The sequence below is a fragment of the Bubalus kerabau genome, chromosome 1 (assembly GCF_029407905.1).
Source record: "Bubalus kerabau isolate K-KA32 ecotype Philippines breed swamp buffalo chromosome 1, PCC_UOA_SB_1v2, whole genome shotgun sequence".
NCBI lineage: Eukaryota > Metazoa > Chordata > Mammalia > Artiodactyla > Bovidae > Bubalus > Bubalus kerabau.
This window is the reverse complement of record NC_073624.1, coordinates 166,163,593-166,178,330: the sequence shown is the minus strand read 5'-3', so window position 1 is coordinate 166,178,330 and position 14,738 is coordinate 166,163,593. Positions and strand designations below refer to the sequence as shown.

The 14,738-nt window shown below is 46.0% G+C and overlaps 1 protein-coding gene across 1 annotated transcript in view; it reads right to left on the bottom strand.

The window, feature by feature from the left end:
* WDFY4 (WDFY family member 4) overlaps window positions 1-14,491 on the bottom strand; it is a 248,721-nt gene extending 234,230 nt beyond the window's left edge. Inside the window, exon 1 of the mRNA XM_055538375.1 lies at window positions 14,393-14,491. The gene's annotated coding sequence lies outside the window, so the exon portion shown is untranslated. The remainder of the gene's footprint in view (window positions 1-14,392) is intronic.
* Window positions 14,492-14,738: the final 247 nt, after the last annotated feature.

The window sequence follows — 14,738 nt, the reverse complement described above, 5'->3', positions numbered from 1 at the left end:
GAATGCAAATGGTGTGGCCACTTTGGAAGACAGTTCAGCAATTTCTGAGGAAGTTAAACATATACTCGCCCCTTACCTTCCTGGGTATTTACCCTAGAGGAATGAAAATGTATGTTTATATAAAAACCTATACATGAGTGTTTAGAGTAGGTCTATTCATAGCTGCCAAAACCTGGAAATACTGCAAAATATTTATCAAAGGGTGAATGAATAAAGAAACACGTATCTCTGTATGGTGGGATGCTTCTCTGCAGTAGAAAGGAACACACTTTAGACCCACAGCAACCTGGATGGGTCTTGAAGACCTTATGCTGAGTAACAGTAGCCAGAACCCTACACACTGCCTTACCTCATTTATATGCCACTCTGGAAAAGGCAAAATTACAAGTACAGAAGATAGATCAGTGCTTGCCAGGGATTTCAGATCAGAGGGTGGCTCCAAAGGGCAACGGGAACGTCTGGGGTGGGAGAGTCCTATACCTTGACCTCGGGGGTGGTCACACAACTAAGTATGTGTGTCCAAAGGGCACACTGCAAGGGGCAAGATGTTGTGTAAAAACCACAAGTCCATCAAACTGACATGAAAAATACATATGTGGAAGTGTTCTGTTCATTTCAGTTCAGTCACTCAGTCGTGTTCGACTCTTTGTGACCCCACGGACTGCAGCACGCCAGGCTTCCCTGTCCATCACCAACTCCCAGAGCTTACTCAAACTCATGTCCATCGAGTCAGTGAGGCCATCCAACCATCTCATCCTCTGTCGTCCCCTTCTCCTCCCACCTTTAATCTTTCCCAGCAACAGGGTCTTTTCAAGTGAGTCCGTTCTTCGCATCAGGTGGCCAAAGTATTGGAGTTTCAGCTTCAGCATCAGTCCTTTCAATGAATATTCAGGACTGGTTTCCTTTAGGATGGACTGGTTTAATCTCCTTGCAGTCCAAGGGACTCTCAAGAGTCTTCTCCAACACCACAGTTCAAAAGCATCAATTCTTCCGTGCTCAGCTTTCTTTATAGTCCAACTCTCACATCCATACAAGACTACTGGAAAAATCATAGCTTTGACTAGACAGCTTCAGCAATACATGAACCATGAACTTCCAGATGTTTAAGCTGGTTTTAGAAAAGGCAGAGGAACCAGAGATCAAATTGCCAACATCAGCTGGATCATCAAAAAAGCAAAAGAGTTCCAGAAAAACATCTATTTCTGCTTTATTGACTATGCCAAAGCCTTTGACTGTGTGGATCACAATAAACTGTTGAAAATTCTGAAAGAGATGGGAATACCAGACCACCAGACCTGCCTCTTGAGAAATCTGTATGCAGGTCAGGAAGCAACAGTTAGAACTGGACATGGAACAACAGACTGATTCCAAATAGGAAAAGGAGTATGTCAAGGCTCTGTATTGTTACCCTGCTTATTTAACTTATATGCAGAGTACATCATGAGAAATGCTGGACTGAAGGAAGCACAAGCTGGAATCAAGATTGTCGGGAGAAATATCAATAACCTCAGATATGCAGATGACACCACCCTTATGGCAGAAAGTGAAGAACTAAAGAGCCCCTTGATGAAAGTGAAAGAGGACAGTGAAAAAGTTGGCTTAAAGCTTAACATTCAGAAGACTAAGATCATGGCATCTGGTCCCATCACTTCATGGCAAATAGATGGGGAAACAGTGGCTGACTTTATTTTTCTGGGCTCCAAAATCACTGCAGATGGTGACTGCAGCCATGAAATTAAAGATGCTTACTCCTTGGAAGGACAGTTATGACAAACCTAGACAATATATTAAAAAGCAGAGACATTACTTTGCCAACAAAGGTCCATCTAGTCAAGGCTATGGTTTTTCCAGTAGTCATGTATGGACATGAGAGTTGGACTATACAGAAAGCTGAGCACTGAAAAATTTGATGCTTTTGAACTGTGGTGTTGGAGAAGGCTCTTGAGGGTTCCTTGGACTGCAAGGAGATACAACCAGTCCATCCTAAAGGAGGTCACTCCTGAGTGTTCATTGGAAGGACTGATGTTGAAGCTGAAACTCCAATATTTTGGCCACCTGATGTGAAGAGCTGATTCATTTGAAAAGACCCTGATGCTGGGAAAGACTGAGGGCAGGAGAAGAAGGGGATGACAGAGGATGAGATAGTTGGATGGCATCACTGACTCAATGTACATGAGTTTGGGTAAACTCCAGGAGTTGGTGATAGACAGGGAGCCCTGGCATGCTGCGGTCCATGGGGTCGAAAAGAGTCGGACATGACTGAGTGACTGAACTGAACTGAACTGAACTGAGAGGGACCTTTGTTGGCAAAGTAATGCCTCTACTTTTTAATATGCTATCTAGATTGGTCATAACTTTTCTTCCAAGAAGCAAGCATCTTTTAATTTCATGACTGCACTCACCATCTGCAGTGATTTTAGAGCCCAAAATAATAAATATGGAGGTAGAAGGAGCACCAATAGAGAAGCTAGAGGCTAAGGATTTAGACCCCTCACCTGCTCCTCCTACTGAGGCTGCTACTCAAAGAGGGTTTCACCAGCATCCCAATCTGATGTGCACAAACCAGATTAAAGAGCCTGACCAGGACCCTGGGCTCCCCAAGCTCCATGAGAGCCACAGACGAGTCTCCAGACAGTAGAGGGCTGAATCAGGCATGATGGGAAAATCATGCTTCAGCCGAGTTCTAGTGGCTGACACAGATGTGGAGTTCCAAATAATAGATCTTAAACGTCTAGAAAGGGAGAACACAGTAAGGTGAATCTAGAATGGTTATTCCTAGCTAGCATAAGCCAGGCTTGGAACAGGGAAAGACAAGAGAAAAGATCATCTCACAGCAAGGACTAGCGATCACCTTGGTGTGGCCCCCACCCTGTCCAGTTAGCAAGAGTCCCCACCTCCTACATCAGCCAAGGGTGAAGAGTACCAGCAGGTGGGAAACAGCAGAGCCATGGGCCCTATCTCCTGCGTCATATGACTCAAGAAGAGAAGGAGGCCACTCAGGTTATTTCCAGAAGTTCAAGAATTCCCCTGAAGACTAAGATGGGGACTTGATTGGCAGGAATCAGGCAAGTAGGGCGACACCTCCCATGGCTCTCAACACTTCCTTTTTTTGATTCCACTCCATGCACTCCTGGCCAGCACACACCTCTGTGGTTTTTGCAACAGCAATAAAATATAGGAACTCACAGTTTGCTGGGGAAGGGACCCAGTTTTATATCTCGGTATGTGTACTGACTTCCACATTGCCAAAAATGGCCAGGGAGCAGTTCCCCTGGCCATACCCTCAATGTTTAGCTGCGACTGAGTAATCACGGCCAACACAAAGATGTGGGCTGGTGAACAAGCAGCCCAGTTGCTGTAACTGGAGCCTCCTCAGTGAGGGAGTTTATCTGTGGCTTGACTTCCACTGGAACGTAAGGAGATGCTGCCTAAGTAAGAATGGCCGTAACTGAATGAGCATCTAACAGGCCATCAGAGTTCCCTAATCTTAGAAAATTTGTAAAGGAACTATTATTATGTCCATTATACAGATAGGGAGGGCAAGACTCCAAGAAAAACAGGTAACTTATCTGAAATCAAACTGCTAATAAGTGTTAGAATCAAAGTCAAATGCAGACTTTTTTTATTCCAAAGTCCTCACCTCCTTTCATCACTGTAGCTTGGCTTGACACAGTAGCTAACAGTGTTAAAAGCAGACCTCAGGGGCACCTCAGGGACTAGCTGGACACTCTTACTGCCAACACTGCAGGGGTGCTCTGGCTGGTCTTGCAGAGTTGCCACTGACCCTTGGGCATAGGAGGTTTATCACCACACTGCCCTCTGGCCCCCTCACATTGCAGGTGAGCAAGCCCAGAAGAGGACCCTCTGGTTTTGCCATCTCCCCAGGGTAGAGCTGCTGTCTGGGAGCCACAGTTCCCGGGGTTCATTAGCCCTGGCACAAGGTGGGCACCCGCTGAGCAGTCACTCCTGGGCTGACACCAGCAGCGTGCCTCACCCCCAGGCTAGCCACCGGGGCTGCGGCTCCACTCAGCTTTCTCTGCATGCTGGCTTGTTTGACTGTTACACATACAAGAAGCAGAATCACCCCTGGTCCACACCCTGGTCCACCTCCCAATCAAGGACACACTGGGGAAGCAGACACAGTAGGGCAGGTGCTGGGCAGGGAGGTGCCTGGCTCTGGGGCACAGAAGAGGCTCATGGCCCAGCCCAGAGAGGGGTGTGGTGGTCTGGAAGGGCATCTCGGAATGGACTATACCCGGGATGGGCACTGAGGGGTAAGGAGGAGGTGGATCTGAGGCAAAGCAGATGGACACTCCAGGCAGCCCGTGTGTTCAGGGATGTGGGTAGGGTTCAAGGCTGCATCACAGGGGGCAGGGATGGGGTAAGGGTGGACATGCACATGGCCCTCATCCCACGCAGTGTCGTGGGGGGCCCTGTGGGGCTCTCAGCAGAGAGCATCACAGATGGCACACAGAGACTGGCTTCTGGATGCCCCTCCCCCAAACCTGGTGGGGAAGAGGAGCTCCCCACAAGCTCAGAGCCTGTGGGGAACAGGAGGAGGGAGAAGGACGATACAATACAGTGTCTGAAATGCACCTTTGGAGCAGGAATCCAGCACTAAGGCTGCAGAGGGAAGGAGCTGGTATTGGTGAAGCTGGGAGAAGAGAGTGCTCACAGAAACAGAGTCTTGGGAGAGGGAGCATAGGGAAGGAGGAGCAAGACTGCAACAGGCTGGAGAGAATTGTTCCTGGCAAGGGCACACAAAGGGACGAGAGACGAGAGACGTGAGGCTGAAACGTGGTGGTTTGTGCCACTGTGGGGGATGCAGGGTAGGAGTTGGGTGGAGAGTGTAGGCAGAGGCTGGGGCCCAAAGGTCTCTCGATCCTGAGCTGCCCCCATCCCATTCCTCACCCTCTGGACTCCCTGGGGGAGTGACATCTCTGGGGACTTTGCGGCATCCTTATTCTTCTCAGGCCACTTGTTCAGGTGAAAGAGATGAAAGATTTCCAGGATCGGTTAGCTCATACAATCGGCCTGTTTAGCTTATTAAATGTCAAGTATTATTTGGTCAGAAAATAAATACAAAAATAGCTCATTAAACTTTCAAACATACCTGGAGGTATGCATTCCTGACTTGTAAGAAATTAAGCATCTCTTAATTCTCATGGAATTAATTTAATAAAGAAATTCTTCCAAGGATTACACAAACAGATGGAAAGATATATACAACGTTCTTGGATTGGAAGTATCAATATTGCCAAAATGACTATAGTACCCAAGGCAATCTACAGATTCAATGCATGTGTGTGTGCTAAGTCACTTTCAGTTCAGTTCAGTTCAGTCACTCAGTCGTGTCCGACTCTTTGCGACCCCATGAATTGCAGCACGCCAGGCCTCCCTGTCCATCACCAACCCCCGGAGTTCACTTAAACTCATGTCCATCGAGTCAGTGATGCTATCCAGCCATCTCATCCTCTGGCGTCCCCTTCTCCTCCTGCCCCCAATCCCTCCCAGCATCAGAGTCTTTTCCAATGAGTCAGCTCTTCACATGAGGTGGCCAAAGTACTGAAGTTTCAGCTTCAACATCAGTTCCTCCAAAGAAATCCCAGGACTGAGTCACGTCCAACTCTTCGCAACCCCATGGACTGTAGCCCGTCAGGCTCCTCTGTCCATGGAATTTTCCAGACAAGAATACTGGAGTGGGTTGCCATTTCCTACTTCAGAGGATCTTCCCAACTCTGGGATTGAACCTACATCTCTTGCGTTTCCTGCATTGGCAGGTGAATTCTTTACCACTGTGCCACCTGGGAAGCAAACAGGAAGGTGCTGGCACAGGAACAGAAATATGGATAAATGGAACCCGATAGAAAGCCCAGAAACACACTCATGCACCTTTGGCCAATGCATCTGTGACAAAGGAAGCAAGGCTCCCCAATGCAGAAAAGAGAACCCACAGATGAAAGGGGCGCCTGAGAGGGAAAGTCACTGTGAGCAGGCATGACCTGTGGAGTCAGACAGGGTAAAAGTCCACAGTTTGTAATTCCCAGACCCATCATTCTCACTCAGGACCTTTTGCCTAGAACTGCTGCACTTGTCTCCTTGTGTTGACCTTATTCATGAACACGCTTTCTCCTACTCATTCCTGCATTTCCTCAATTTTAAATTTTTATCCATATAAAATGCCACACTTATTTAGTTCATGTTGGGGTGGTATTAAATACACACATCAAAAATGATACTATTCAGACTTTTCAAATCGTGTGAGGAAAGACATTTTTCTGGGGAAGGACGTGGTATTGTAGCCAGGTTTGGGGAGAGGGGTCCCTTCCCACAAGGGGACGCAGTAGAATCACTCTTCAGGGTAACTGCCCTCCCACTCTCGCCCCAAGCCCAAGACGGAACCTTGGACCCATTTCAGTTCCCGTGATGTGGTAAATATGTCACTTATATAATGGAATGCTTCCGGGAGACAGGTGCATGCAAGGAAAAACTGAAGTGAAATAACAGACTGTGTGTTCCGATTTTTTAAGTTTCTTCTGAACGTCTGGATATTTGCCCACCTTCATTGTCCTGGTTCTTTTCTCCCCCTTCGCTCTACCCGAAGGCAGTGGCAGCCGCGCGCACAGCTGCTGAGCCCGCGCAGGACGCCCCGCACTCCGGCACCTGCGGAGGAGCTGCGTGCCTCCATCCTCCCCAACATGGGCTGCTGCGCCCTCTCCCATCACTGCCTTCCACCAGCTTCTAAAGGACGCAGCATGTTATTAGGCCCTGCCTTTAATCACTTGTCTCCCAGCTGCCCCATCCCTACTACCCCCGCCCCCGGGACCACCTGGTTTCTGCCCCTGGGCCACTCTCAACTTCATCTGGTCCACGCTCAGAGATCCGGGGAAAGCCCTGTGCGCTCACTGTAGCGTTTCAACATTACTAACTTCTGACATACCCTGACCATCCTATAACAGTTTCTAAATGTGTGTGTTTCTGTTTTTCGTCTTTGACAGTACATCTCTTTTTTTGGTATTTTGTGCATATCCTTTAAAAAACTGACATTGGGCTGCTGCTGCTAAGTCGCTTCAGTCGTGTCCGACTCTGTGCGACCCCATAGACGGCAGCCCACCAGGCTCCCCCGTCCCTGGGATTCTCCAGGCAAGAACACTGGAGTGGGTTGCCATTTCCTTCTCCAATGCATGAGAGTGAAAAGTGAAAGTAAAGTCACTCAGTCGTGTCCGACTCCCAGCGACCCCATGGACTGCAGCCCATCAGGCTCCTCTGTCCATGGGATTTTCCAGGCAAGAGTACTCGACTGGGGTGCCTTGGGGTGCTACTTGGGCTATATTCTTATTATTGAAAATACAAAAATCAACAAATGTTTCCTGCCCTTTTTTTGTATACTACTTTTCACATCCAAGCATATGTTACTTGTAATTGATGTACAAAGTCTTAATGCAGTAAGTGCCTGTCATCATACCACAAATATATTCTATGTTGCCCTTCTCCTTAAATTATGAGATTTAATAATGGAGAAGGATTCTTGGTAGATTCCCCATAACTGATTCTTTTACTCTCTATAAACAGGATGCTCAGGGCATCTCCACTGTTGCTGTGGGCAGGGCTGAGAGGAAAGATCCCCTCACAATCTTTTTGTCTGCTGTAAAGTATCTATGAAGATGAATTTTCAAAAGGATTAGCCATTGGCCAAGAAAGAAGAGCAGTTTTCCCACTTCTGCCATACACTGACTACATCTTTCTAGAAGTGTTCCATCAGCTTTTTAGTGGTAACTAATAAGCCTCTTGATGAAAGTGAAAGAGGAGAGTGAAAAAGTTGGCTTAAAGCTCAACATTCAGAAAACTAAGGTCATTGCATCTGGTCCCATCACTTCATGGGAAATAGATGGGGAAACAGTGGAAACAGTGTCAGACTTTATTTTGGGGGGCTCCAAAATCACTGCAGATGGTGACTGCCGCCATGAAATTAAAAGACACTTAGTCCTTGGAAGGAAAATTATGACCAACCTAGACAGCATATTGAAAAGCAGAGACATTACTTTGCCAACAAAGGTCCATCTAGTCAAGGCTATGGTTTTCCCAGTGGTCATGTATGGATGTGAGAGTTGGACTGTGAAGAAAGCTGAGTGCCGAAGAATTGATGCTTTTGAGCTGTGGTGTTGGAAAAGACTCCTGAGAGTCCCTTGGACTGCAAGGAGATCCAACCAGTCCATTCTAAAGGAGATCAACCCTGGGTGTTCTTTGGAAGGAATGATACTAAAGCTGAAACTCCAATACTTTGGTCACCTCATGCGAAGAGTTGACTCATTGGAAAATACTCTGATGCTAGGAGGGATTGGGGACAGGAGGAAAAGGGGACGACAGAGGATGAGATGGCTGGATGGCATCACCGACTCAATGGATGTGAGTTTAAGTGAACTCCAGGGGTTGGTGATGGACAGGGAGGCCTGGCGTGCTGCAATTCATGGGGTCGCAAAGAGTCGGACACGACTGAGCGACTGAAATGAACTGAACTGAACTGAATGCAAAGTACACAGACTTTAACATCTGGTGGAACTAGGTTCAAATTCCAATCAAGGGATTCAATGCCTGAGGGTAAAGGACTTTGCCTCTCTGAGCCTCCATTTTCTCATCTGTGAAATGGGAGTGATGAGACTGATCTCACTGTGGGGGTCAAACGAGACTGCCAGTACCAGTGTCCTGCCCAATGTCGGGCTTACTGTAAGTGCGAAGTCCATTCTTCTTATCCTCCATACTTTCTCCTTGGAATTATCTAGATGAGGGACTTTCCACTTTTCTAATTTCCCATCCTTCTTGAACCATTTTCCTCATGAAAGTCTTAGCCATGAAACAAGAAGTATCATTTCTCTGAAGGGTGCTTCCCAGCAGAAATATAAAACCAACCACGAATTCAAGCCACATGTATAATTTTAAATTTGGGGGCAACCACATTTAAAAAGTAAAAATAAATAGGTTAAATTAATTAAATCTCTTTATTTAAATATATTTTAAAATATATTTTATTTAAGGCAATATATCCAAAGTATTATCATTTCAATGTTATCAATATTTTCAAGTAAAGATAGTCTATATTTCTTTTGTTGTTTGTTTTTAATATCTTTGAAATCCAAGGTGCATTTTATAACTTACAGCACATTTCAGCTCAGACTGGCCACTTTTCAGTGATGACTGCAGGCTATCATATTGGATAACATAGGTGTGGACTTTGAGACTTAAGTGTTTAACAGGTGTATGAAGGGCTTAGAAATGTTACCGAGAGACACTATTTCCCACGTAAAATGCAGGGGCATTTTGATAGTTTGCAGGGCCCTTGGAGGGAGACAACCAAAGTAAGGCCTTAGTTGTAAATAAAATGGATGTGGGCTCTACAGTGAGGCTCAAGGATCCCTGAGGTGCTCATCTTCCCCCTTTCTCTCCTGCACAAAATATCTCCCCTCCTGAAGCTCAGTCCCCTTAAAATCCAGTTCCTCTGATGAGTTTACCATTAACCCCTTTATCCAAAACTTTATTTGAAAGAAAACAAGACAGATTTTGTCCAGCACCTGTTCCCCTCAGGACTGAAGAGTAACAAATGAAAAGGGGAATTGAAACCAAGCAGGACCCTACAGGGCCCTCATGCATAAAGAAGACCCGCCATGTCCCTCATTTCTTCTTTATAGCAAGAAAAAAAGACTTTAGTCTCCTAAGACTTCTGCGTGTTCCAAAAAGCACTTACGCAGTTAATGATTAGGAAAAGAGAGTCACAGGACGCCAAGCTCCCCTGCAGAGAAATAGATAACAGTCTGATGCATCTCTTTGAGTTGCTCTGTAGAAACTAAGGAACCCCCACCCACCCAGGTGAAGGATGGTAACCACATGCTGGGCATGTAGACCCCAGACTGGTTGGAACTAGAAAGCTGATGACTGAGATGTTCAGAACATTACCCGTTACCTCACCGCCAGCCAATCAGAAGAAGGTTCATGAGCTGAACACATAGCCTACTACCCTCTCCCTTTGACCTTTGCCTTTAAAACCTTGTGCCCCAGCCAGCTGCTGCTGCTGCTAAGTCACGTCAGTCGTGTCCGACTCTGTGCAACCCCATAGACGCCAACCCAACAGGCTCCCCCGTCCCTGGGATTCTCCAGGCAAGAACACTGGAGTGGGTTGCCATTTCCTTCTCCAATGCATGGAAGTGAAAAGTGAAAGTGAAGTTGTTCAGTCATGTCTGACTCCTAGCGACCCCATGGACTGCAGCCTACCAGGCTCCTCTGTCCATGGGATTTTCCAGGCAAGAGTACTGGAGTGGGATGCCATTGCCTTCTCCAGCCCCAGCCAGCTAGCAAGATGAATTTGAAACAAGTCTAGAACTCCTATCTTCTGAGTCAGTGCCTCCTTGATGAATAAATCTTTCTCTGCACTAAACTCCAATGTTTGTTTGTTTGATGTAACAACAACCCCTCTCCCAAGTGGCCATGTGGCCTTGCTTGTCTACCAAAAGGCCACTTGAGGGAGAGGGTGCCAAGAGTTCATTCCTCCACTTGATGTCTAATAGGCATCTCCATCTTTATATGTTCAAATTGATATTCTGGAATAATCACCACCTTGCAAATATGTTCCTTGACAATTCAATTCTCTCTGTTGCTCTAGACTCATCTTTAATTTCTCTCTCCTACACCCAACACTTGCAACATTGTCAAATCTCTCTCAAAAAATATCCAGACTTTCACCACTCTCAGTTCACTTCAGTTCAGTCGCTCAGTCGTGTCCGACTCTCTGCGACCCTGTGAATCGCAGCACACCAGGCCTCCCTATCCATCACCAACTCCCAGAGTTCACGCAGACTCACGTCCATCGAGTCAGTGATGCCATCCAGCCATCTCATCCTCTGTCGTCCCCTTCTCCTCCTGCCCCCAATCCCTCCCAGGATCAGAGTCTTTTCTGATGAGTCAACTCTTCGCATGAGGTGGCCAAAGTACTGGAGTTTGAGCTTTAGCATCACTGCTACTCATTATCTCTGTTACTATCACTCTGGGGCAAACCACGGTTACCTCCAGCCTGGGTTATAACAACAGCCTCTTAACTGATAATATTTCTTCTTCCTTTGTTACCCACAGAAGGTGGTTTTTCTTTAAGGCAGCATGTATCAGCAAGAGTCAAAAAAACATATTTTTGAAGACAAAGGCAATAATATAAAAATCAAACCAATTAGGAATAAATCTAGGCAAAGTATGCACTAATTTTATAAAAGAGACTAACCATATTCATAAATTGGCAGAGTCATTTTCATAAAGACATAACTTTTCTTCAAATTATATTTCTAATAAATCTGAACAGAACTTTTTTTGTTGAAACTGAGAAGCTGTTTCTAAAATTCATAAAATAAAGAAGGAAACATTATGTCAAGATAGAATGAAAGAATAAGAAAAAATGAGGAGACACTTTCCAGATAACAAAACTTATTATAAGCTTCTAGTTAATAATATTATTTAGTGTTGGCAAAGTGTAGAAAAACAAATAGACAGAGAGAGCCCAAGAACAGACCCCCTACACATGCCAACTTGATTTACAACAGAGTTGTTATAGATTAGTGACTAAAGAATGGCCTTTCTGATTTATGGAGCTAACACTCTTGGTTATCCATATGGAAAGCACTATCTAAAATAAAACATTACCCACTACCTCACACCCTACAGAATAATCATTTCTAAGTAGGACTAAAGACTAAATATGAATGGAAAAAATATTTTTTAAATTTAATAATAAAAGAATAATTTTATGACTTTACAGTGGAGAGAATCTGTTAGATAATATACAAGTGTATATCATAAAAGAACATTATGGGTAAATTAAGCTTGTTTGAAACTAAGAAATTCAATCATTAACAGAAATTACAAGTAACATAAGGAGACAAGGCACAAACAAGAGAGAAGTATTTACAATATACATGAATAACAAAGAATTAACATCAGAATATGTACTGCATTAGAGAAGGCCAATAAGATAAAAGACAGATGACCCCATAGAGAAAAAGATTTGAACAGGAAAAAGAATTTAGAATGGGCAAGGAGGACATAAACAGATGACCAAACTTAGTATTTCAGAAAATGCAAATTTAAAACACAGAAGGCTTTTCATTTGCTCGGAATTGGTATAAAATTCCAACAAGATCAAATGTTGGTGAAGATGTAAAGCAAGAGAAACTTTTACATATTGCTGATGGGTGGGTAGTGCTACAATTGACTTGAAAGAGGTTTCACTATTATCCAATAAGGCTGAAGATTTATATACCCTACAACCCACCAACGCTACTTCTAGGATACGCACCCTAGAGAATTCTTGCACATGCACCGCAGGATATATGCACAAAGGAGACTCCCAGCAGTACTTACTGGTGCTGAGAGCACCAAGCAACTTATCATAGAAAAAAACAAAGCCTAGGAGTGCCCAAGCGCCCACTGGCAGTATATTGGGAGAGTATACTGAGGTATATTCGTGTGTAACAGAATATTACCCAGCAATAAGAGAGCTTCCCAGGTGGTGGTAGTGGTAAAAGAACCCACCTGCCAGGGCAAGAGACACGAGTCGCAGTGACCCCTGGGGCGGGAAGATCCCCTGGAGGAGGACGCAGAAAACCACTCCAGTCTCCTTGCCCGGAGAATCCGTGGACAGAGGATCCTGGCAGCCTGCAGTCCATGGGGGTCGCAAAGAGTCGGACACAGCTGAAGCGACTTAGCACATCCAGCAACAAACATGAATGCATTAAGACACATTCAATGATATGAAGAAATATCACTCTTCATTATTCAAATATTATCCAGACACATAATTTTGATGAAATTAGCAAACTTAAAAGGATATTTAATTACTATTGATAAAGTTCAAATCCATGAGAAAGCAAATAACATATTTTGCACTTTAAATATACAAGGTCGAATTGAAAGGAAAAGCAAAAGAACTATAAGCTCAAAATTGAGAGCAACAGTTTTCTCTGAAGAGACAGAGAAGGCTGGGCACACAGAAGGCTTCACAGATGCAGGTGCTCTTTGAAACAAAACCGAGGGGACGACGCACAGGGCCATCTTCTTTCCTTATAGCCTATATACGTCCTCTGAATTTTCCTATCTGCTCACTATTTCATGACTTTCCAAGTCTGGGGGACTACCGCCCAGGTCCTCACACTGGGCAGGAAGGCCCTCCTTGACCTGACCCCACCCCAGCCCTCTCTGGCCAGGTCACGTGGCGTATTCCTTACCCCTGTCTGCCACTCTGGCCTCCACCAGTCTTCCTCTGCACCTTGACCTTCTCGGGTCCCCCTGCCAAGAACACAGCTCAGAAATACACTTGGCTCAGGCCTTCCCTTCCTTCAGGCCTCCACTTAGAAGACACGTGCCTTCCTGAGCTTCTTGACCCCGACTCCCTACCCTCTGCTCTCCAACCCACTGGAGCCCGCAGCACCAAGCACCACCCACCCCTGACCACTGACCTAGCCGTCTTTAGCACGGCCTGGCAGGAAGTGGCTCTCCATAAATATTTGTTGACCAATTAAATTGACGACTATGCAGAAAATCATGTTAAAGTTGAAACTTTATGGAACAGGTAACACGTGAACTTCTTCGTTACCAGGTTAACTCCTCATGGTTCAGAGAGGTTGGGACAAAGAAGTGGTTGTGTGTTCTATAAGATGCAATTTTAGGTGGGAAGATTAGAGTTAATTCTTGAACCCCCGTGGTCCTGATGAGTCAAAAATACTGATGTTTCTAAGGTTTTAATGTGGTAAATCAGGTAAGGGAAGGACAGCCCCAAGGGGCGCCTACTTATTGTGGTTACCCCTAGGAGTGACCACAGGGCCAGGTAGGAACCATCTCTCTCGGTGACCAGTCTGAAGTGACCCCCACTGTTCAGCATCTTTCAGAGGCCCACACAGCAGGTGGACAGAGGAATCTCATGGCCAGCCCTCTCACTTCAAATTTGGCCCACACAGGCCCATATCCAGCCTCTCCTAGGTGTGGCAGATAATGTTCCTTAGCAGAGCCCTGAGAAAGGGCTTGACCTGAGGTAGGAGGGTGAGGAACAGTGCTGGAGCCTGGCCCAGCTCAGCAGAGCCCAACAGTGACAGACACCCCAACAGTAAGACATCCCAACAGTGGGACACCCCAGTAGACTCAGACATCGGAGGAGCCTGAAGCATATGTGCCGCCTGTCCCCCACACACTTCCTGCTCCTCAGCTTATCCCCTCTCCCACATCCACAAACTCAGATCAGGTACTGTGGCCACATGCACTCCCAGCTCCGCTTTCCAGGAGGCAGCCCGTCGGCTTGACCTGGAAGACAGGACACACGTGCCCACTTCTAGGCCGGCCTGGGAAGGCCGAGGACAGGATTACCTACCTGGAGTGTATCCGTCAGGGCCTGCAGATGTCAGATGGCATGGGCGCCCCCATACCTCCCCCTCAGGCTTAGGGGAAGAGGACCCAGCTCAGAATCTTCAGTCTTTAACTGTGTTTCACTATGAATCACAGGGTTTCTGCTCATTTCCTGGAGAAAGCAGAAGTGGAGAGTCGGCAGATGCCTGACTCTGCCCACTTCCCAGCCATCAGCAGAGTTGCCTGAGTTCTGACTGGTGACTTGGGCCCTGCAGAAAGGCCACTTGGGGCAGTATGGTAAGCAGTGCTGGGTGGGGCCAAGGGTGAAAAGAGAAAGCTAGTAAGAGTAGACACAGAGCTCATTCAGCCCT